General features: G+C 50.4%; 1 protein-coding gene across 13 annotated transcripts in view; it reads left to right on the forward strand.

Annotated features, from left to right (window-relative positions):
- The window catches only part of SEMA5B (semaphorin 5B), a 118,079-nt gene that overhangs the window by 29,926 nt on the left and 64,732 nt on the right, over positions 1–23,421 (forward strand). For 7 of the 13 annotated variants that reach the window (XM_074404238.1, XM_074404242.1, XM_074404240.1 and 4 more), the window contains exon 1: positions 4,124–4,988. The exons of the other annotated variants lie outside the window; for them this stretch is intronic. The gene's annotated coding sequence lies outside the window, so the exon portion shown is untranslated. Of the gene's footprint in view, positions 1–4,123; positions 4,989–23,421 lie in introns of those variants that run through there. 13 annotated transcript variants of the gene reach the window in all.

A 23,421-nucleotide genomic window follows, 5' to 3' on the forward strand; every position in this document is an offset into this window, starting at 1 on the left:
GAAACAGGGTGCAGGCATTATGCAGAGATGCAGCATCTTTGCTGCAGAGGGAGGGAGGAGAGGAAGGAGGGAGGGAGGAAGGAGGGAAGGAGGAAGGGAGGGAGCATTCGTCTGGGTCCTGCCCTAGAAATGCTTCATGTAATAAAATCAGGATGACTGAAGAAATCCATTACCCCTCTTGGCCTCCCACAGTCACCAACATGCCCTGGTGGAGACGGGGAGGGGAGAGGCCTTCGGGACAAGCCAGGTAATGCGGCCTCAGTCTCCTGGCCTTTGAACCAGGGGATGGGGTAAGGTCCCCACCAGCTCTGACCTCATGTGGGTCTGGAGGAGATCTGTTAGGGAGGGGCAGAGGAGGGATTGAGAGGAGATGTCAGAAGGAAAAGAGAGAAGAGGAGGAGCTGGAGGAGAGGAGAGGAAACGGAAGGAGGCCGAGGAGAGGGGAGGTGAAGAAAGCCGTGAGAAATCGAGAAACCCACGGAACACAGGTGTTCAGGTGTCTGCCTTGCCGAGAAGTCTGTGACCTGGGTTGGGCCAGACACTCTGAGCCTTGGCTTCTATACCTGAAGGGGAGATGGCAGTACCCACCACACTGTTGCGAAGGGGGAAAGGGCAGTTTACAAACCGTAAGTGCTGCACAAAGTGATGTGTTGAATCCACAAGAAAAAAGAAGAAAGGAGGAAGGGAAGGTGGGGCTGGGGCAACAAGAGAGAGCCTTTTCAGAGGGTTCCCTGTCCTGGGTGTGGACACAGGACAGCGAGTGGGAGTGGCAAGTAAAGAACCCAGCCTAGCTAAGGGAGGATCGGACCAGGGAGGGAACCCATCCTCCCTTGGCTAGGCTGTTTGCGCCCCCTCTGGGAGACAGAATCCAGAGGCGTCTCTAGCTGAGGGATCTTTGCCTGTGCAAGAACATTCCTCATGGGGCTGGGCAGGTTGCACGCTACTCCGGCTTCCTTCCTGGAGGCCCAGGGCAAGAGCAGGGCAGTCTTGGGCTTCAGGGTCTCACGGAAATTCCCAGTTTCTGTCAGACTTAAACTCTTCAAGGGCTGAGGAGGCTGGTGTGAGGCGGGCACGGTTATAAAATCAAGTCCTTAGCAGAATCCTGCACAGGAGAACTAGAAGGACACAAAAAAAAATATGGTTGAAGAACATTCTGGAAAGCCCCAAACCAAGACAGGGCACTAGAAAGGGAAAAAGAGAAAAATGTGGGTGAAGAACATTCTGGAAAGCCCTAAACCAAGACAGGGCTCTCAGTCCACGTGGGCCCAGCCCCACAGTCCCTCCTTCTACCACTCGTGCCTGGATCCCACCGCCCGTGCCCGGATCTTGGCATGTGCGAGGCCAAGGCGGGGAAGCACGGGGCCAGGGTCAGGGCAGCCAGCTCCCCTGGCAGGCTAGATTTATGATTTGGCTGAGCCGGGGAGAGAGGGAGCCTGCGACGATCCAGGGTATGAAAGGCAGCCCAGTGTTTCCTGGAGCAGCCACGGTGCCAAAGGCAGGGACGTCCATCTGGCCTTGCTGTGTAGTACATTTGTCACCCGGAGCCCGGGGCCCAGACGGCCTCCCTTCTGCTATCCATAGCCACTGAGACCAGCTCTCACCTTCGGCAGCCTCCATTGTGGGACCTGCAACCCAAGTAGGTGATGAGTATGTGTTTGCGGGGAACTGCCCCCTCTCTTAGGCTTTGCCTTCCAGCTGGCACCCATCCAAGTTAATGTTCCGTGGGGATGAAAAGCCCCGGAGTCAGAGAGAGGAAAGGCCCTCAGGCTGGTGCCGTGATTTCAGGCTGTCTTCTGAGGGGCCTGGGAGCACCTCCAAGCCACCTTAAGAGCTGCTGAAGAAGACTGACAACCAAGCTCCAGCCCTTGACCCATCAATGTAGCGCTGCTTCTGTCTGATCCAGAGATATATAGATATTCTAGGTAAGATTTCACTTGAAGAATGAGAAACGGAAGCTCGGAGTGTTGAGAATGGGTTCTGCTGCTGAAAAATAAACAGTTTGAAGACCACAAATCTGATCTTCATTTCGAAGAAGATACAATGGGCCAGAGAAGACCAGCAACCCAGCCAGTTGTTGACAGAATGGAACTAGAACCCAAGCCTCCTGGCTCCCCAGCCATGACCTCCCCATAATACTGGGCTGTCTCATTTGAGGTGCTGGCCTGAGCATTCACAGCCATCCCCTTTTTTCAACCCCAGGGCCCCTCTCAAGCTTGTGTGCTGTGTCCTCTCAGCTTTGCCTCCACTGGAGGGGGCTTCAGGATGTAAACCATGTGTGGCCCAGGCCAGCCGCTTTCAGATAAGAAGGGAGACCTCTGTGGCCCACCATACTTACAGCTTCTTCTGCCCAGAGCCTGTCTCTAGGCACAGATGCTCGGGCTGTGGCCACCCTGTCATCCCAGGGGCTGTTGGTGGTTATCGAGGGTTTTCTGGTAGACCATAGGCCATTGCCTCTTCTCCTCTTTCGGTCTCTGGAGAAAGTTGTTCTATTCAGGCCTCCATTTGTCCATTTGGGATTCTGATGGTTGGTGCTGATCCAGCCACCCTCTGCCATGGTCCCTGGGTTCTGTTCCAGAAAACCCCAAACATTTTTCCCAGGCAAGCGGCTCTCTCCACCCCACCACCCGATGCCCTGCTTCCTGCGGGGTTCTTCCAGCTCTGGCCACAGTCTGCTGCCCAGCTTGGCTTGTCCTGGGTTACGTTACACCTCCTTGGCTCTACTTGCTCTTCCAACCTGACATGTTGCCCCTCCGTCTCTCCTTTCCGGGTTTACATCTCGGCTTTGCTCCCACTAAACACCCCTCTCATCTCCTTCCAGCCGGGCCCTTTCCCTTTAAGCAGCTCACCTGGGGGCCACCTTCGCACTGCAAGAGCCACCACCTCCGTTTCCTAGGATTCCGTACAAGAAGAAATAAAGGATCCAGCATCTCTGAGGACCAGGCATCATGGGGAGCACTGTACCTATTTCATCCTATTTGATTCTCTGCACAGCCCTATGAAGTCGATATTAATATTCCCACTTGTCATATAGGGAAACTGAGTCTCAGAGATTTGGCAACTTGCTCAAGGTCACACAGTTGATAAGTTTACCCACCTCGTCCTGCCTAACCCCTGAGCCAAGGCAGTCAACCACAATAGCAAGCTGCCTAGGTGGTCACCTCACATGGTCAAGCTAATAACCCTTAGGACTGGGGTGGCACAGCCTGTGGTGATCTGTCTCCAAAGTGCTCCCCCAAGTACCAGATCCCTCCCTGTGTTTACCTTGTCCCCCATTTCTCCCTGCAGATTCATCAGCACACACCCATCATGGCAGGGAAATGTAGGAAGGAGAGGCAGAGACCTCCTCGGTCTCACAGGCCAAGAAGGACTAATTAATCACTTTGGCACTTGTCGAGAACCACTATATGATTGTTTGCAAAGAAGGAGGTAAATGTGAAAGCCATAGATGGGGTCCTGGCCTCCTCTGTGGTAGCCAAGATATGAAACAGAGAGGTGTTCAGACCTACAGGTGGCGAATGCTGCGAAAGGCTATGGAACATCCCGTACTCCCCGCTACGCTCCGCAGTCCTGGCTTCCCTCCGAATGAATCGTACAGGCAGCCTGGAGTTACCGCTCATTCTTGTCATCTGTGAGGTGTCTTGGTGGGCAGCACACAGGAGGGAAGGTTGAGGAAGTCAAGATGCAGTGGTGCCAGGCTGATGGCACACTCCAGAGGGGCTTGCTGTCCTCCTAGCCCAGGACCTGCAGGAAGCCTGGTGAGGAGGATGCGGCTCTCAGATGGGAGCAGGTGGAGAATGGGCATGGGAACAGGTGGGCATGCAGGGGGACAATGATCTAAATGGGAGCATAAAAGGACCTGGGCTGGGAAAAGGAGGGTCTGTGCCGCTGACTATTTTGTGAAATGCTGCTTCTTCCAAAGTTGTTCCCTGAGAGTATTCAGCAGGGGGAGCCGACTGCTGACAGCAGCAGCTGTGGGGGAGGCAGGAGCGGGAGGGGTGGCATTATCACCCTCCCAGAGCGGGTGGCAAGGGGGCGGGGAGGAAGAAATGGTGTCTCCTGCCTGTTCTGGAATCTGTGTCTCTCACCGCCCATCCCCCCGTCTCCAAACCCAAGAGGAGAGAGGGATTGGATGAAATTAGAGAGGGACAGATAGATATACTCTGGGAAGATGCACACACTGCTTCTCGCCCTCCTCTCTTGCTCACATGCACACAGACGGTCTCTCACACACTCTTACACACACATTCTCTCTCTCTCCCCCACCCTCTCTCACTCTCTAAGCCAGGGCATTACACCACTGCTCTTTGGTCCAGCCAAAGTTGGAGTATTCCTGGGATGAATAATCCACTCCGCGAGGATAAATCATCCTAAACCATCCTCGGGCGGCTTTGAGGAGACTAGGGAGAGGAAGCCAGCCCTTGTGGAGTGGCCAGGGCTTGGCCAGCTGGGAGGACAGCCTGGCGCTGGTGATTGGTGTGTCACAGCCGGGCTGTGAGCTGCTTCCAGGGCTTTTGTCTGGCGCTGGGAGTGAGGCTCAGCAGCGTGAGGGACAATCCGAGCTGCTCGGGGCAGGCTGCCGCCTTGTGTCCTGCTTTCCCTGCGGCCAGACCAAGCTGCTGGAGCTGCTGGTCAGGTTTTCTCGCTGTCTCACCTGAGCACAGCAGCCTGGGTTGACTCTCCAGGGAAATGTTTTCTCCCTGTGAGCAGTAGCAGCAGTCCTGGCTCCCCTGGACTGAGAACCCCTCATCAGCCCCCGGAAGCCCCGAGCTGCTTTCAGGGATCTGGAACCTGCGTGCCTGTGGCCCCAGGTCTGCTCCCAGGCGTGGGCTGAAGTCCTGACCTCTGTTGCTGGGGGCGAGGAGTGGGAAAGCCCAGCTTCTGCCCCGGCTCTGGCAGACAGCAGGCTGATGGTGCTGGCTTCCCCGGGACTGCTTCTCCTGCCTGCTGTCTGATTTCCCTGCATGGTGCCCGCAGCTGAGCTGCTACTGGTGAGTACTTGGAAAGATGTCCCTTTCCGCGTTCGCTGGATGTACCCAAGCGAGTCATAGTGGGTTAGCTCTGAAGCTGTATTTTCAGAGACTAGGCATTAGTTTGCCTCACCTCATGCCAGCCGGATAGGTGGGAGATCTAGGGAGCAGGGCCAACAGGGGGTGAGGAGGTGGGGTACTGGGGAGCTCGGGCTGCAGGTGTTTTTCTCAGGAGTCAGGAGACCCTGGAAGGAGAAGTTTCTCTTACTGCTTCCCTCTCCTGGTTAGGTAGAGGTGTGTCTAAGAGCATGTGGAAGGAGGGTGTCTCTGAAGTGCCCTGCACCCACAGGTGCTCCAGGCTTTTAATTCTACTCTTGCTGCCAAACCCCTGCTAGGTGAAGTGCTCAGAACACAGAGTGATATCTGCTCTTTCCTTTCCCTGGCCATGTGGCTTATCCCTCCTTCCACACTGACATCATAGTCCTGGGGCCATTGAAAAGCCTCTGTGATCCCGGCTTTGCCCTGGAGCCCCTGACCTGTGGGCTGCTGGGCTTCTAAGAGTCACTTTGCTATCAGCACTGCCAGGAAAGGGCACAGGAACTCTTTTTTGCTTTACAAGTAGTGGTAACTCCCCACTTTGAATGTGTACAAAATGAAACACAATGAGGCTGGAGAACCACAGCCCTTGGGACCCAGGGACCCTCTGTTACAGCCTGGATTCCTGCCTACCCATCAAAGCCTTTCTCCTTGGTGGTTACAGTTTTGTTTTCAGCTTGGGCTGCCTCTGGGAATAAGGAGGTTTTGGGGGTCATGACATGCTTCCTGTATCCCTAACGGGTTCTCAGTGATCTCTTTTGCCATCACAGGGATGCCCATCTTCCTAGCATTCCTAACATGCCTGTGATCATGTTTTCTCTCCTTTGCGATAGTATGGTCTTTGCTTATATCTCCCTAAGTTTCATGCAATGAGTATGTTTGGACAGGATAACCTCTGAGGTCCCGCTGGGAACATCTCCAACTTTCCCGAAGGTTGTGTGCAGGACAACTCTGTGGTGTACCTCCACCCCCACCCAGTATACCCCAATCCTTTGGAGCTTGCCTGAAATCTAAGGCAGGGCTGAAGGACCGTGATTCTGACTCATCTGAGATTTTCCTTCTTAAAACTCATTCTGTAATTATGGCATGGAGGGTGAGCAGTGTTGAGATCAAGATTTCTCAACAGCAGCACGTTGAAAGTTGGAGGCCGGGCACACCTGTAATCCCAGCACTTTGGGAGGCTGAGGCGAGCGGATCACCTGAGGTCAGGAGTTTGAGACCAGCCTGACCAACATGGAGAAACCCTGTCTCTACGAAAAGTATAAAATTAGTCGGGCATGGTGGCATGTGCCTGTAATCCCAGCTACTCAGGAAGCTGAAGCAGGAGAATCACTTGAACCCGGGAGGTGGAGGTTGCGGTGAGCCAAGATGGTGCCATTGCACTCCAGCCTGGGCAACAAGAGGGAAACTCTGCCCCCCCCCAAAAAAGGAAGAAAATTGGAGATGGAGAATTCTTGGTGGGGTGGGGGGGGACTGTTCTATGCCTTGTAGGATGTTTGGCAGCTTCTCTGGCTTCTACCCGTGGGATGCCAGTAGCACCTTCATTTGTGACAGCAGCTTCGTTTGCCAAAGGTCCCCCAGGGGCAAAATTACTCCTGGTTGAGAACTACTGGTTCAGGTTAACACTGCTGCTGCTGTTACATCTTCTCCTTGGGCCCTCCTGTGTCCTTGGGTCTCCTGGGACTGGGTCTCATCCTAGCCAGTGAAGTGAAGTGAATCGTAACCATGTCTAGCCTAAGAGTGCAAAGGCTTGGGCTCTGGACTTGTGTGATCTTGCTCACGTTCTCACCCAATCCTGACTGGAGAATCAGTTCTCCCAGCCTCCACCAACTTCCAGCTCTTTCTAGTGGAAATGTGGTGGTGAGACTCGGCTGCTGCTTTGGGTCCTCCATCTGTGCAGTGTGAAGTCTAGGAAGGAAAATCCCACTGCAGGGTACCACCATTCCTTCTTGACACCAGCTCAAAAGCTAAAAGTGGCATCAAGGCCAGTATGGGTTTAGCATCCAGAGCATGTGTGAGTGTACACACACATGTGCATATATGTACACATACACTTGCTTGCAGCTTTCTGGGTTCTGTACTGAATATGAATGATGTGGGGGTGAGCCCTGCCCTGGGGAGCTGTTGAGTGAGACAGACATCATGTTCTGCACCAATAATGAAATAAATCAATGAAGAGGATTCTGTGCCTTGCTTGGATTAAGTCTCATCCTAAAGGCAAAATACTTCTGAGGAAGAGTAAGCAGGGGAGAAGAGCCTCTTGAGTTTCTTGTTGTCAGAATCCCTGTGGGGTCATAGGAGTCCTGTTCTTCATCAGTCCAGGAGGACTCCGTGAAGGAGACATTCCAGACCTATGATGTGAATGCGAGGCAGTGTGGTGTGTGTGCATGTGTGCGCGTCATACATTGTGAAGCCCTCGGGTCCTTCTCTTACCCGACAGTGAGTTTTCGGGGCAGGTAGAGAAGACAGCTCAGGAGTGCCCTTGTCCCCTCCTGTGCAGGGGAAGTTACTCCTGGTTGAGAACTACCGGTTCAGGTGAACCCTGCTGCCGCCGCCGCATCCTCTCCTTGGGCCCTTATGTGGCCTTTGGCCCCATGAGACTAGGTCTCAGCATGGCCAAGTATTTGGCCAAGGGCAAAATCCTTCTGTGTAGGAAGTATTTCCTCCTATATAGGAAAAAAGATGCTACCCTTCTTTCTATGTCTCCCATTGACTCTGCTGAAACTTGTCTTCAGACATCCAGCTCTGAGGGACTGATAGGAAGCCTCATGTTGCAGAGAAGTTATGGCCAAAATCTGATTTGTGGAAGGGAGCTGAGAGGTGCTCCAGGTGCCACAAACCAGCAAATCGGCTCCTAATCAGCCTGCTGGGCTTCGAAATGCCTTGTGTGATCCATTTGCAGCAGATTTTCTCTGTAGTGATGCTCGATTCTGGTAGGTAAGTTATAATCTCTAAACAGCATCTCAAGAACAGGGACAGGGAGGGGTCTGGACAGTGCTGCCTGGGATCTATAGTCACCCACACAAGCCACAGCATATTGTTTTTATGGTCCTGAGTCTTCACGGCCTCTGCCTAACTATGCAGAATCAGTTTGCTTCCAACAACTGTTTGGGAGCCTTCACCCTTTTCTTCTTTTTCTGACCTTTACTCCCCCAAGGAACCAATTTTCTCTGAAAAGTTCGATGGACATTGGGGTAAGGGAGAGAAATCTTGCCAGATTGGCGCCTTTGGGGTAATAAGCAACTCTTGTGATTTGCGCCTTTCCAACCTCTAGAGTGTAATGCTCTGAGATTTGCTGTTTCATGGCCCCAGGGCAGAGCTGGATCCCATCTACTCTGTGTCTATTCTATTCAGTGCCGGTCTGTGTAACTTCCAGAAGTGACACAGGGATTACCCAAAGTGGAACAGAGACAGAGAGGTCCTTCAGAGCCCCAGAGGCCCTCGTGGGCTGCCGTAGAAGGCACAGTGAATGTCCATGAGACCAGGCACAGAGTCAGGAAGGCTTCCCAGAGCACTGGTGGGCCAGTCCAGGGTCGCTATGAGGGGAAGTGCCAGGACACCGCTTCTGAAGCCTCAGTGCAACTCTGCACTTGGGACCTTCCTCCCCATGACTAAGCCTGGCAACATCAGGCCGCACACCCCAGCTCACAGTCCTCCCGGACCCACCAGCAGCCTCTGTGTGGCTGCTGGGAATCTGCAGGGGCTCTGAGCCTCCCATCTGACACTGATGGGACAAGGGGCCATCAGTGGACAAGAGGAGCTTCTCACAGGGTTAGGGGATTCCAAGGCTGGTCTCCCCCACAACCCTGAGCAGAGGTGTGGACTCTCAGAACATATGCTGGTCAGACGCAAAAAAGATTGTTTTCCTCTAGCAGAGCAGGGAGAAAGATGTGGAGAGGGCATTTTGGAGAAGAAGGACTCCTGTTCGTACTGTGCCAATTAGCAACAGAAGCCCCACTGGCCATCCCCAACAGGTGGGATTACGAGGGTGGGATTCCTCTTGAAGTATACTGATGGCAGAGCCTGCTTCTCTGGATCAGAAGGGCTGCACTCATTCCTGCATTCATTTCTTTATTCAACTTTTCCTCAGTGCCTACCAGACTAGTGCTAGGAGATGTGTCTCTGGCTTCAAAGAGCTCCCAGTCTGGAGGACGACGAGGCTAATCGAGGTGTGGTAGCCATCACATGGCGTGAGAGCACAGACGAGGCAAGATTAATTGGTTTTCTGGCCATTCTTCTGGCACAGCTTTCCAGGCCCCACCCCAAGGCTTTAGGAGGTAACAGATGTGAGGTCAAGTCATAGCTAGAAGCAGCAGTCTTGCTCCCAAACTGCCAAGTCCTAGAGAGGCTCGTTAATCTCCGCCCCCTGGGGTGGCAGGAGGCTCCCCAGTGTCCCTCAGTTGTCTACTCTGTGTTAATTGCTCTCCGTAATCTGTTTGCTCCCTCTCTTCCTCCTGCTGCTGTCTGCCTGTCCAACTTTGGGACTGATCGCTTAGCCGTCAGTTTCCCATTCCGCCCCTCCAAGGGGATCCAGGTGGTTGGGGTTCTGTAGACTTGACCTTAGCACATGGGGGATACAGAGGGTGTTTGATTTTAGCTGGGTATGGGCTTTGTCCTCTCCCTTCTGCCTCACTTCCACACTGGGGTTTCATGCTAGAGCCACACCTTCGTTTCAGGAAACCTGGCTGTTAGATCCTGGCTCTGCCATTAAAGCCCTATCGCCTCAGTTTCCTCACATACAAAAGGTGGGGCTTTCCAGAACAGTCGTCCTCCCAGTATGTTCCTTGCACCAGCAGCATCAGCATCACTTGGGGACTTGTTAGAAAGGCAGATTCTCGAGTCTCACCCCAGATGGAGAATCAGGATCTCCATGGCAGAGCCCAGTAGCCGGGGTTTCTGCATAGCTTCTGGGTGGTTCTAATGCAACTCAGGTTTGAGGACCCCTACTCTAGCACATCTCTGGGGCCCCCTTCCAGCTGCACTTCTGTGGCTGGTCTCATCATTTTCTAACTTGTCGTAAGTTACCAGTGACTTGCAAAGATCCAGTAACCACATTCTGGAGCACTGCCAGTTATTTTGTGGGGATCATTAAATTCTCAAAATCGAAAAAAAAATCCACAAACCCAACCCCAACAAAACCCACTATTTATGTCCTGATTTTTCCATAAAAGATTCAAGGTAGTTTACATCCCCACTAATTTCAATGGCTCTCTTCTCCCAGTGCCTTTCAGGAGGAGGCTGCAGAGGTATCTGCCATCCGGTGACCGATACAGGTGTCCATCCATAGCAGACACCACAGCCACCTGAGAACTGCTGCTGCCCAGCAGCATAAACACTCCTGCCCTTTCAGAGCCTCTGGGGAGAGTGGTGCCTCAGTGATTTTCAGAAAGCCTCTATCCCCAGAGGAGCAGAATGCCCTAACATCTCTCTCCTGCTGCTGGCATTTAGCCCGTCGCTGAGTTAATTCAAGCGGTACTAATAACCAGTTTGATGGGAGAGGACCTCTTGCAGACCCCCAAATCCCCACTCGCTGGGGTGCTGATAACAGGATAAGAATCCTGCCTGGCCACCTGCAGCCATTCAAAAACAGCACGTAAAACGCCCACCGCTGGCTGGATTCTGTGGAGATACCGAAAGAACCAGAACTTTTGTCCCTGTCCTTTGTGAACTCACGTATGGGGAGGACAAGACAGCATCTTCAATGTTTAGTAGAGTTACCCCTCCACCTGCGTTTCCCTGCCTCCCCTCCCACCCACCATGAGGACTTCAAGCTCACGCTCTCCCCCCGGCCCCCTGCACCCCCCCACCCACGTCTTGCCGGCATCACTTTCCTGGAGGTCCTCAAACCCCTGCCCATCTGGCTCCACTGGGTCAAGCGCAGCATCCCTTTTTCCACGGGTTCTGTGAGGGCCCAGCCCCAGCTGAGACCTCTCCCGGCCTTTCTGTGGTCTCCAAGGAGCCTGCAAGAAATGCAGCCTGAGAAAACAGCCTCCCTTCCCTTCCCCCACCTCTCTGTTCTTCTTCCCCATATCCCACAACCTCCCCCCCATTTCTGGGCCCCACACAAGCTCCCCAAGGCCTGCTAGCTCACTGCCCTCCCAAACTCATGTTTTATGCAGGAACATCCCCATTCTCATGGAAAATGCAGCAAAGTTTGGGAAAGAATTTCAAACCTTTTGAAGAGGGTGGAGCAAATGCAGGGTTATAGGGTTAACTTCAGCTAAAAGTTTTTTCTTGGCTGGGTGGACACCCCATTCACAAGTGAGTGAGTGAGAGTGTGTGTGTGTGTGTGTGTGTGTGTGTGTGTGTTTTCATGTGTTTTCCTTCTCACCATTTGCATTGTAGGGAAGTAGGGGGAAGAGCAACACACACACACACACACACACACACGTACACACACGCACTCACTTGTGAAGGGGGTGTCCACTCAGCCAAAGGAGTGTCTTATCTTGGATTTAAACATTCTTTGGAGGCACAGGGAAAAGAGTTCATTTATTTTTTCAAAAATTAGAAGGAAGATGAAAATTTGTGTACAACTTTAGTTTCAGTGACTTTTCACAAGATCTCATGTTTCTTTGTTTCAAAATGTCAAAAATGGTTTTATATAATTGATTTAATAAAAATGAAACTAGCTTGTTGGGTATATCAAATTGTATATTACAGTTTGTTCTGCTAATAATTCCAAGCTTCCCATTAGAAAAGTACCTGTCCTTTTAGAAGTCTTGCATCCACTCTCTTCTGACAGTTTTTAGTAAGTAGGCAAAGCCTTGAACAGAAGAATCCATCTACAACACACTTAGAGTAAGACAAAGGACAGTATTATGTTTTCTGGACTTGGTGTTGGCAAGAAACAGAAAAGCACTTATTTCAAAAAAGGAATTGTGAAAAGAAGGGAGAGGGAAACCTTTAAATCTCATTGAACACAATTTACTCCATAGATTTTTATCTAATCAGCCTCATTCTTTGAGCCACCACCTTGAGTCACTTTTGATTCCTCTAACACTTCATTTTTATCGTCTTCCCAGAGTCATGAAAACTGAAGATTTGCCTAAATAGGGACAAGCTTTTCTCTCTTTTCACATGTTAATTTATTTCTTGATTTGCACCATGTTTTTCCAAATATGGCTCCATTTCTTTTCAAACGCAGCAGAAGACGGAAGGGGCAGACTGGGACCATAGGATGGCTTAGCCACCCTGTCGAGGGATGGAATTTGCTTGGGAGACCCCCTTTCTCCAGGCCCACCCCTCCTCCTGCAAGATTCCAGCTATCTGCAGCACTGAGTAGCTGGGCGTTGGGGCTTGAGAGTTTTTGGCAGGTGGATCTGTCACATGCGGTGGCCAGTCCCCTGTTGCCCCTTCACAGATCTGCCTTCAAATCCTAGATCCAGTTCTTTCACAGAAGCTGGAGTTCCTGGGGACAATGGTTTCCTCATTTTTCTTTTCTTTCTTCTTATTTTTTTTTTAAGAGACACTCTGTCACCCAGGCTGGAGTGCAGTGGTGCAATCACAGATCACCACAGTCTCCAACTCCTGAGCTCAAGGGACCCTCCTGTTTCAGCTAGGACATAGCCAGAACTACAGGCAACTGCCACCCTCCCAGGCCAATTTCTTTAAAAAAAAAAAATTGTTTTGTAGAGACAGGGTCTTGCTATATTGCCCAGGCTGGTCTCGAACTCCTGGCTGGAAGCAATCCTCCTGCCTTGGCCTCCCAAAGTGCTGAGATTACAGGTGTGAGCCACTGTGCCTGGCCATTTTTCATTACAGTAATCCATTTTACTTCTTCTGTACTTATAAGTGGAAATGTGCTTGGATTCCCAGGAACAATTGATTTTTCTGTAGGTCATTTAGAAAGGAATGTCAAACAACTTGCATCATTATATGCAGACAAAAAGATTGATGTAACTTTTTTAACTTAAAATCTTACGGTGTAATTTTTAGAAATGGTTGGGGAACATAAAAATACTCTATCCTAGACACTTTATTCATTCTAAAAAGTTTTAGGATCCATAAATGTACTTGAAATCATATATTTCAAAGAAGTCTTTGGGACAAAGAGGGGGAAATTATTTTTTCCCGTATGTGATTTTTCTGGGCCTTTATATTTTCAGTTGTGTCCCTGGGGAATTGCCTGTGTCAGACAAATTTAGAATAAAATCTAATTTCCTCTTTTCTTCTCTGAAGCTTTCTTTTTAATTACTTTTCTTAAAGTAGGACTTTTTTTTTCATTTAAATTTTACTTCAGATTCAGGAAATACATGTGCATGCTTGTTACATGGGTATATCGCGCACTGGTGGGGATTGGGCTTCTATCGCACCCATTACCCAAATAGCAAACATTGTACCAGATGGGTGACCTTTGTCATTCTTCTTCTTCTTCTTTTTTTTTCTGAGACAGAGTCTCAAAAAAACCGATCTCGGCTCACTGTAACCTCCACCTTCCAAGTTCACTCGATTCTCCTGCTTCAGCCTCCTGAATAGCGAGTGAGTAGCTGGGACTACAGGCACATGCCACCACGCCTGGCTAATTTTTGTATTTTTAGTAGAGACGGGGTTTCACCATGTTGGCCAGGATGGTGTCGATCTCCTGACCTCATAATCCGCCTGCCTTAGCCTCCCAAAGTTTTGGGATTACAGGCGTGAGCCACAGCACTCGGCCTGCCATTATTCTTAATGAAAACTGTTTGTGATGTGCCCAGGATTCTGCTGTGGTTTCTTTTTTTTTTTTTTTTTTTTTTTTTTTTGGAGCAGAGGAGCCCCAGAGGGAGAGAGGGCAAAGAGACAAAGACATGTGCCCAAACGGAAGGCCACAGATAGATGTGAAGAGGCGGAGACATATTGGCAGCCCCCGACTGGCAGGTGACAGCAAAGGAGGAATTTAGTGGCAAACCCAAGTGCTTTCCTTCTGAGTCCACCCCTGCTGGCCAGAATGGGAGTCACAGGGTCAGTGAGAGGACCTTCAAATACTTTGCCAGGCTTCTTCATTAACTGTGGAGTTAGGGAGGTGAGGCAGACAGACCTGAGGGGAGGGTTCATGCTGAACCTTTGGACCTCGCCTGCACCTGCAGCTTCCAGTCCCTGAGGGATGGCGCTATGCGAATGAGCCTACAGGGCCACCTGGGGAAGGCAGTGAAGGATAAGAGAAGAAGGAAGGTTACTTGGAGAATTATGGGCAAGCCCTCCATAGTAAAACACAGTAGGAAGGAAAAGGCAGCCTTTACCAGCCTTGCTAGCTGTTTAGTTCTTTACTCCTCTGCACATAGGACCAGTGATGAAGCTGATGATGAATTTCCTACCAAGAGCCAAACTTTTGGAATGACCTGCCCTTGCTTCTCTCTCCTGCCTCCTCTTTTCCCTACCCCATACCCTGTCCCTTGCTACTCCCCTTCCCTCTGGCTCCACGGGAGGGGTAAGATAATCATCACACTAACACTTATTGGGCAGTTACTGGGTACCAGGCTCAGGTGAACTGGCCCTGGTCAACCAGGCCCTGCCTGACTCTTATATTCTATTTGGTAAACATCATAGCCTCCAATCTTTAGCGCTAGGTGAGGGCTGTAGGCCTTCTCCTCACCTCACTCCTGGGTTACCATGTAAGTCAATCTCAGGCCAAATTCTGTCTCTCTAAAATATTTATCAGCAAACCAGCACAAAACAGCCACACAACCTGTTTTGGAAGCTCAAGGAATTCCTGGTTCTCTGATCTTTCAAGTGCTTCAGCAGTACCTGGCTGGAAAGCTTCCCTCGAGACAAGTGTTACAAGATTTGGCCAACTACCTGGTGCAGGGGTTCTGAGCCTTGGAGGAGGTGCTAAAAAAGTGGGGGCTGTTCACCATAAAGGAGAGCTCTGTAGGGGAGACTGAATGAAGATGCAACTGACTGATTAAACACTCTGATGATTTTGGCTGGGTACGGTGGCTCACGCCTATAATCCCAACATTTTGGGAAGCCAAGACAGTCAGATCATCTGAGGTCGGGAGAGTGAGACCAGCCTGACCAACATGGAGAAACTCGTCTCTACTAAAAAAACAAAATCAAAAATTAGTTGGGCATGATGGTGCACGCCTATAATCCCAACTACTGGGGAGGCTGAGGCAGGAAAATTGTTTGAACCCGAGAGGCGGAGGTTGTGGTGAGCCAAGATCACGCCATTGCACTCCAGCCTAGGCAACGAGAGCAAAACTCCAGCTCAAACAAAACAAAACAAACCACTCTGATTATTTTTTAATTTTAATTTTTAAACTTTGAAATGCTATAAAACAAATATAGAAAACCACACAAAGTAGATGTTTTAGTAATGGGCTATTATATAAAGTTAAGCTCTTTACACCATCACCCAAGTCAAGAAATAGGACACTAGCAGCCATTCTAGAAGCTTCTCTGTGCTCCTCCAAAATTAGCTTGGCTTTCTTGTGTGTCTTTATAGGATCCCCCCCACCTCCACTGGATGATTTATTGTGCACAAGGTGAGGCTCCAGCTTCCTGAGCTCAGAACAACCCATAATGCGTTGAACTTGCAAGAGAAAAACTTTAAGTTAGACTGTAAAAAAAAGTGTTTAGGATTTTAGAATAATGGAATGAGGACAGAGAAAAAAAATGAAACAAACCCCCCCCACAAAAAAAAAAACCAAAAAAAAAAAAAAAACATATCCTTGAGATGACTTAGATGTATTTCTGGTTGGAGGCAGGGAAATAAACGAGCCTTAAAGATCACCCCAATGCCTGGAGCTGCCCCTCAAAATTAGACTGACCACATGCCCTTGCCTCTTCTGACCAGCAGGAGGTTGACGACTGCTGTGGCTAGGGTCAGGAGAATGGACACGGGTGATCATCTCCTCCCACAGCCACCCTGCCTGGCCAGCCGAGGTCTGCCTGGTGTCTGTAACCCCTCCTTCTGTGACCAGAGGCACGCTCTTCCTCCCAAAGTCTTTAATCCTGCCTCAGACTGTCAGAGAGAGTGACTCTCGAAAGAGAGAATGACCAGCTGGTGGACAGGCCTGGGATCTGAGCCCACCCCATTCCTGGGTGACCAGGGCAGCCGAACAAATATACTCTGGCCCTGGGCCCGAGGGACATCAGGCAAGGTGCCTGGAGGAAATGGGGCAGTAGAAGAAGAGGAGAGTGAATGGTCTCCCTGCTTTTCCTCCATTCAGTGTGTGGTTTCCATGGGACTCTAAGTGTGTTTACAGGCAGCAGACCTGGGGGGTGGGGTGGTGTATGGAGGGATCTGGGCTGAGCGGCTGCAGGGACTAGAAAGGGAAGACCAGGGGTTGGAGGGGGAACAGGAGGAGGGCTGGGGCACTTGAAAAAACCAAATAAAAAGTTGGCCACTGAATGCTTTTTGCCAACCGTAGTCAATTTTTAATTATCCCTGTAATGGGCGGGAGCGGTGGCAGGAATCATGCAAAGTAGCAAACAATCCCAAACCATTTAAGCTACATGATTTTTTAAAAGAGAGAGAAGATTTCCCTTCCTAATGATGTCTGGGTCAGGCTGATGTTAAATGAGGGAAGTATTAACAGTGAGCTCCCCAGGGATCGAGGCTAGAGCCAGTCTTATTTAATGTGTTTATGAATTATTTAGCATTCACATTTCCTGATTTTGTGAACCAGTGCTGGGAGGGGGCCGTCAGTCCTCCTAGGAGCCAGAGGAAACCCTCTTCCAGGGACTATGCCCTCACTGGAGGAAATCCGCCAAGTGGGAAATGAAGACGGGTTTGGAGGTGTCAGGCTAACCAGCTGCTGCTCGTGGGAAGCACAAGAAGTCAAGAGACTCGACCCTTCACCCTTGTCCAACCTGTGGCTCAAAAGTGTGTGGGTCTCTGCTCTAAAGCATGGCATGGCTCCTAACCTCTGTAAATTCAGTGCAGCCAAAACCCTCCACTGTACAGTCCCAGCCTCTGCTCCTGTCACTGCAGCCATGCCCTGACTTGAGGCACAGAGCCGGCAGGGGCTGATGACCTGCCATGGTCACGTGGCCAAATGCAAAGCACTTGGAATTATACCCAGACTTCCGACTCAGAGACTCCATCCATCTGTGTCACACCAGATCCTGGATGCCTCCCAAACCCACATCACCTGTTTCTGGAATGTGACCCCTGCTGCTTCTATCTACTGTCAGAATTCAGTCTACCTCAAGTGCCACCTCCTCTGAGAAGCTGAGAAGCCTTCCCTGCTTCAAAAGTGTTCTTCCTCTGCTCAAAAAACAGTGCCTGTGTGCCTCTCTCATGGCTTGGCTCAAGCTCTGCCTGTGTGACAGCCTCCGTGTTCTTGTCTTATTCTGCCCTCAGCGTGCTGCTTTGTCCTTGGCGTGCTGTTCAGGAGTTTGTTGAGAAGACAATGGGCACCTCCATGAGAAAGAGAGTAGGAAGTGAGTGTAGGAAGTGATATCTGTCTGTCATAGGCCCGGCATGCTCTCGGAGATGTGGTGACCTTATTTCCCAATGAGGCCCTACCTGTTGGTTTTCCCAGGAAGCGGTCAAATGCAGCCTGGCCACACGTGAGCCAAGGCTGGGGTCATGTCTTTCCCTTGTGGAACATGGAGCAGCCCTGGGGCGGAAGGCCTCCCAAAACAGGGTGCCCAGTCCCCTGTCTCAGTATCACCTGTTGCACTTTGCCCAACACAAGTCTCTGAGGGGCCTAGGACTTGCACTGTGACCAGCTCTTCCTGGGTCTCTTATGCCATGCACAGGGTGGGCTGACAACTGCTCCTAAAGGGAGGGAGGGCAGGCCCCTGGGATTCGTGGAGGGGTGCACAGCACGTGCACATTTACACATGCCGGCCCACAAGAGCCAAGTGTGCACTCGTGCCCACAGCTATGGATGCCACTCCAGCAACTATGTCCATCCTTTCTTTGCCATGTCCCCAAAGTGCTACCTGATGACATGCTTTAAAAAATAACTTAGGGATATATGCTACAACATAGATAAACCCTGAAGACATTATGCTAAGTGAAATAAGCCAGACACAAAAGGGCAAATACTGTAAGATTCCACTTATATGAAGAATCTACAGTAGTCATATTTAGAGACGGATAGTAGAACAGCAGTTCTCAGGAGCGATGGGGAGCCAGGATTGGGGAGTTATTGTTTAATGGGTACAGAGTTTCAGCTGGGAAAAATGAGTAGGTGCTAGAGATGAATAGTGGCGATAGTACACAGCCATGTGAATGCACTTAATGACCCTGAACTGGACACTGAAAGATTGTTAAAATGGTAAATTTTGTGTTATGGATAGTTCACCATGATAAAAATAATAATAATTTGGGCCATTGTCCAAATGGAAGAGCATCCAGGAAGCACATGTCTAGCCAGAAGGACTGGTCTTGGTCTTGACCTTGAAGCTTTCCAGGGAAGGTGACCACCAGTCACCACTGCCCACCCCAGCATCCCTGAAACAGGGAGTGCTTCCTTGGTCCTCAGATCCACAGTGGAATACGTCATCCTGGGACTGGGATGGGGTTTTGTGTCATGAGTCAGAGATTGGCTTAACAATGAAACAGAAAAGAAATGATATTTTTTGGGTGGGGGATGTCAGTAGCAGACTCCAATACAAAATATGGGTAACATCAGCAGCTTCCAAGTGATGAACTGTCAGGCGAGCTATTGCCTATGGCCCAGAGAAGTGTAGCATCACTTTACCTAGATATGCAAGGCCACACATTTAGGGGAAAATAAAGTCATATCCACAAATTGGGAGTTGCCAGTGCACCGACATAATCCCATAAATCTAAGGAGCTGTTAGAAATGTTCCCTTAAAGGCTTTGAGCTCAAAAAGCTGGGGTTTTTTTGGTTTGAGCTGGGGTTTTTTTTGTTTGGCCAAAAAAACCCAGCCAGATATCCAGGCATTATTGCGGGGTGCTGGAGACCACATGGTCCCAGCCTCGGGAAAACCAGATGTATGGCGTGTCCTTCCTTCTTTAAGGGATTGTTTTTCTGAAGTGAGATGAAAAATTGACCAGGATCACAGGAAGGAAAAAGTGAGGGGAGGGCATCCCAACTGTGAGTCTCCCTCTCTCTTAAGACTGCCATAGGGTGGCATGTGGATTTCATCTCCAAGTCCCTGAAATCAGAACAAGAGAGAAGGGGAGCCCTTGAAGGCAGCCAAAAGAAACTGTAGTACAAATGAAAGTAAGTGCTATTTACACAGCAGGTAGTAAACTTATGTGGAACTGGGAACCCCCAGAGGTGGTGCAGGCTAAATCCAGCAAGAGAGTTGGGGAGGATGTGGAAGCGTTCATGGATGGCGGGCTGCTTGGCTGGCTCTGCACTCTGTGTCAGGCAGAAAAGCATTTCTTCCTGAACATGCCCAGTGCTCTCACTGTGCTCTCAGAGACAGAGAGGTTCTCTGCTGCTCCGATCCATCCTGAATGTTCTCCTTGGTGGGTTTTTCCACTGTCCACGTTCACCTTGTCTTGTCCTGAGAGCGATGGTGTCTCTGGTCATGCCCTCTAAGTTATACCCTTCAGGCACCTGAGGACTTTGGTTCTTCCCCCCTTCTCATCCCATTTATCTCATTGTACTTTACCAGCCTGCAGAGCTCCAGTGCTTTGTCCCTTCTTTTCAAGGCATTCTTTGTGTCTTGCATCTCGCTCTCTGAACTAAGTTTCCAGCCGCTGTGCAACGGCTCACAGGGCAGGCTGCAGACAGCCTGAAGGGAGCCAGGTGGCGTGTGAGGTCACACAGAAGGGGCGGAAACAGAGCAGCCCAGAGCTGCAGGATGTGGTAACAGGTGTGCAAGGGGCCTGGAAGAGGGGCAGCCACCAGGCTCCTCTACTCTTGCTTTACTCTTTACCCAGTTGAGCTGAACATGCATTTATTGAGCACCTACTTACTCCCCATCAAGCAAGGCCCTGAGGATGAATGCCTCTTCTGACATAAAGCCAGCTGTCCACGCCTCTCCATCCCTGGAGGCTGCCTGGTGGAGGCCTCTGCCCCCCAACCTTCTCTATCATGCTGAAATGTTTAGAACACTGGTCCTGGGAGACAGACCTAACTCATTGCTGAGCGTCTCTTTCTGCCCAGATACTGCCATTCTCTGGCAGTTACCTGTTTAGCTGTAACATTTTCAGGGACCTAACTCTGACCCATGGTCTATTGGAGTCTATTAAAAAAAAAAAAAAAGCCAGCTCTGTCATCATTATATAGCCTAGCGTTGATTTTCTTCCTTTCTGAAGTGTTTGGGATGCTGCACGGGTCCCTGCGGCCCTACGCCCCGCCTCCCTAGCCGGCCTGTGAACATTCAGCTGCTCGCTTCCCCAGCTGAGTGAGCGGTTCTTTTCAGGGGCAACCGACTGCACATAGATTCCTGAGCCATGATCTCATCGGCTCATGAGAGGCTGAGCACGTCCACCCCACCGACTCGCACCGGACACAGAAGGGCATTCTGGGGCCCAGGTGGGGCCAGGGCTGGTGGGGTTGCCCTCTGCCTGCAGCTCTGTCTCCTGTGTCTGTCTGCAAACTCAGCTGTGGGTCCCTGCCTGGGGGCAGGACTGGCTGGCTGCTTCCGCATCTGCCATCACCCCAAGGGGGCCATTCACAGAGCTCCTAGGACACAGCCTTGCAGAGGTGATCTGCCCTGGCTCACATGCCTTCTGCCTACACTCCTACCTCCAACATCCCTTTAGTTGGCAGGGATATTTGAGTTGTCACTCAAATACTTATTGAGTGACAACTGCAGTGCTTCCCAAAGTGGGCTCTTGGATCACAGCCATCTGGGGTGATGGCTAAAATGTTGGCTCAGGCACTATGCCAGACCTAGTGCATCAGAATCTCTGGGGTGGGGCCTGAGGACCTGCACTGTAACTGGTTCTCCCCAGCGAGACTTTTGTGCTCTAATGTTTGAGGCTTGCTGACTATGGTGGTGAATTTTATATGTTAATTTGGCTGGTCAGACATTATTCTGCATGTAATTGTGAGGGTGTTTTTGGATGAGATTAACATTTAAATCCCAGGAGCATGAGAGCCTGGCTGGGCAGAGCTGTAGTCCCTGTTGCCAGCCCTGGCTCTTCTCTGGGTAGAGGGTTCCGATCCTGCTACTTTCCGTTAAGACAGAGCTGAGTTCTAGGAGTGCAAGGCAGCAGGGAAAAATACAGGTTGTCTAATTTCATTTGAATTTTAGGGAAAGAATATTTCAGTATAAGTATGTCTCATGCAATATTTGGGATGTACTTATACTAAAGAATTGTCATTTATTTGCAATTCAGTTATTATTCAGGGATCCTACAACAGCTCTGGACACCTTCCTCTCCAGCATGGAGTCAGGGATTGCTTTCTGTTCATCATATGGCCCTTTACAAAGGGCTTTGTCAAATGTTATCTCACTCAATCCTTCTAAGAGTAGGACAGGGAGGCATAGTAGGCACCCTCCTTCCCCTCCTCCGCCTTCTCCTCATTTCACAGCAGGAGCTGAGCCTAAGAGGCTGTCAGTTTCCCACCTGGGATCAGAGAGGCCCTGACTGCACAGTGTTACCACCAGAAGGGCTTTTTTTTTTTTTTCTTTTCTGAGATGGAGTCTCACTCTGTCACCCAGGCTGCAGTACAGCGGCCCGATCTTGGCTCACTGCAACCTCCACCTTCCCAGTTCAAGTGATTCTTGTGCTTTAGCCTCCCCATTAGCTGGGATTACAGGCTAATTTCTGTATTTTTAGCACAGACGGGGTTTCACCATGTTGGCCAGGCTGTTCTGGAACTCCTGACCTCAAGTGATCCACTTGCCTTGGCCTCCCAAAGTGCTGGGATTGGAGGCCTGAACCAGTGCGCCTGGCCCCAGAGGGCTTTTAAATCACTCAGATGTGTTTGTGTGATGTGTATGCTGTCTGCAACTTACTTTGAAATACATCAAAAAATAAAATGGATGAATGCATGGGTAGATAGATGTGTGATAAAGGAAATATAGCAGAATGTTGGTAATAGAATCTAGATGGCAGGTATGCAGGTATTCACTGTGCAGTCTTTTAACTGCTTTGCATGTTTGAAAATATTCATTAAAAAATGTTTAGCAGGGAAAAAAAAAAAAACAACACGGATGCACAGGCCCAACCCTAGATCAATTAAATCAGAATCTCTAGGTGAGGCCCAACCAGCCATCTTTTATTCAAAGCTACCCAAGTGATCTGATCTAACCCATCACTTCTTGCTGTGTACCAAGCGCCGCCTATAGGGTACAGGTAGGTAGCTACCTTACATCAGTGGTTCCCCAACTGGGTGTGCAGTAGAGTCTAGAGGGCTGGCTAAAACACGGATTACTAGGCCCTGTCCCCAGACTTTCTGATCCAGTAGGTCTGGCGTGAGGTCTGAGAATCTGCATTTTAAACAAGTTCTCAGGAGGTGCAGATGCTGCTGGTCTTAGGAACACACTTTGAGAAGCACTTCCTGCATATGCACAGCCCAGCACAGGGTGGGGAAATGATGAGAGTAGAAAAACCACATGCTGCATCTGTCAGCAGAGGAAGCTGTTGGCTGCGTGAGGGTCAGAAGGGGCTTCACAGATGAGCTGGCATTTGTCTGAGCCTTGGTGGCTGAGGAGGTTTTCGTTGGAGAAGAGAGCATTCTACAGGGATGGGCAAGCGGAAGCGAAGGGATTGAGGTGGGCAAGTGCATGGCATGAAGAATATCTAGATTTGGGATGTGATGAGGAGGTTGGATGGCGGGGGAATGGCCAGAGAGGAGGCAGGAGAGGGTGTTTGAGGCTATGCAAGGGTTTGGATTTGATTGTGTAGGCAGTAGGGAGCTGGTGGAGGTTTTAAGAAGCAGAATAATGTGACCAAATCATTGCTGTAGACTGTGTTCTGGCAGCTCTGTGTAGGACGGATTGGAGAGGAGAGATGAAAGATAGGAAGTGTACTTAGGAGGCTATTGTGAGCGTCTGGAGAGAGAGATGGAAGGTCCGCGTAATCACAGCACTAATAATGATGATAAAATAATGGCTGACATTTATGGAGTGTTTTCTAGGTGCCAGACAGTGCTATGTGCTTCCGCAAACATTATCTTTCAGTCTTCACAACTGCCCTGTGTGGTTTTACAGTTGAAGGAGCTGACTCACAGAGGCTAAAGGAATCTGGGCTGGGATTGGAACCCAGGGCTGCACATTTTGTGGCATGAGTGCTTACTGTTGACCCAGGCTGTGCCAAGGCAAGGGGGGTGGTGGGGAGGAGAAGTGCGAGGGCAGGTCTCTGCCTTGGTCTCCGCCTCAGGCAGACATCCATGTTCCCTGGCTCAGGGTCTCATCGTCCTCCCTTCCGCTGCCAAGGCTGAGGCCTGGAGAGGCGCAGCTGGGCAGGGGAGCATCCATCACATTCCTTCCCCACCAGCTGCCAGCAGCAGCAGCAGCTCTCCTGGCAGGCAGGGGCTCAGCTGTGCCT

This window comes from Saimiri boliviensis, chromosome 8 (genome assembly GCF_048565385.1).
Source record: "Saimiri boliviensis isolate mSaiBol1 chromosome 8, mSaiBol1.pri, whole genome shotgun sequence".
NCBI lineage: Eukaryota > Metazoa > Chordata > Mammalia > Primates > Cebidae > Saimiri > Saimiri boliviensis.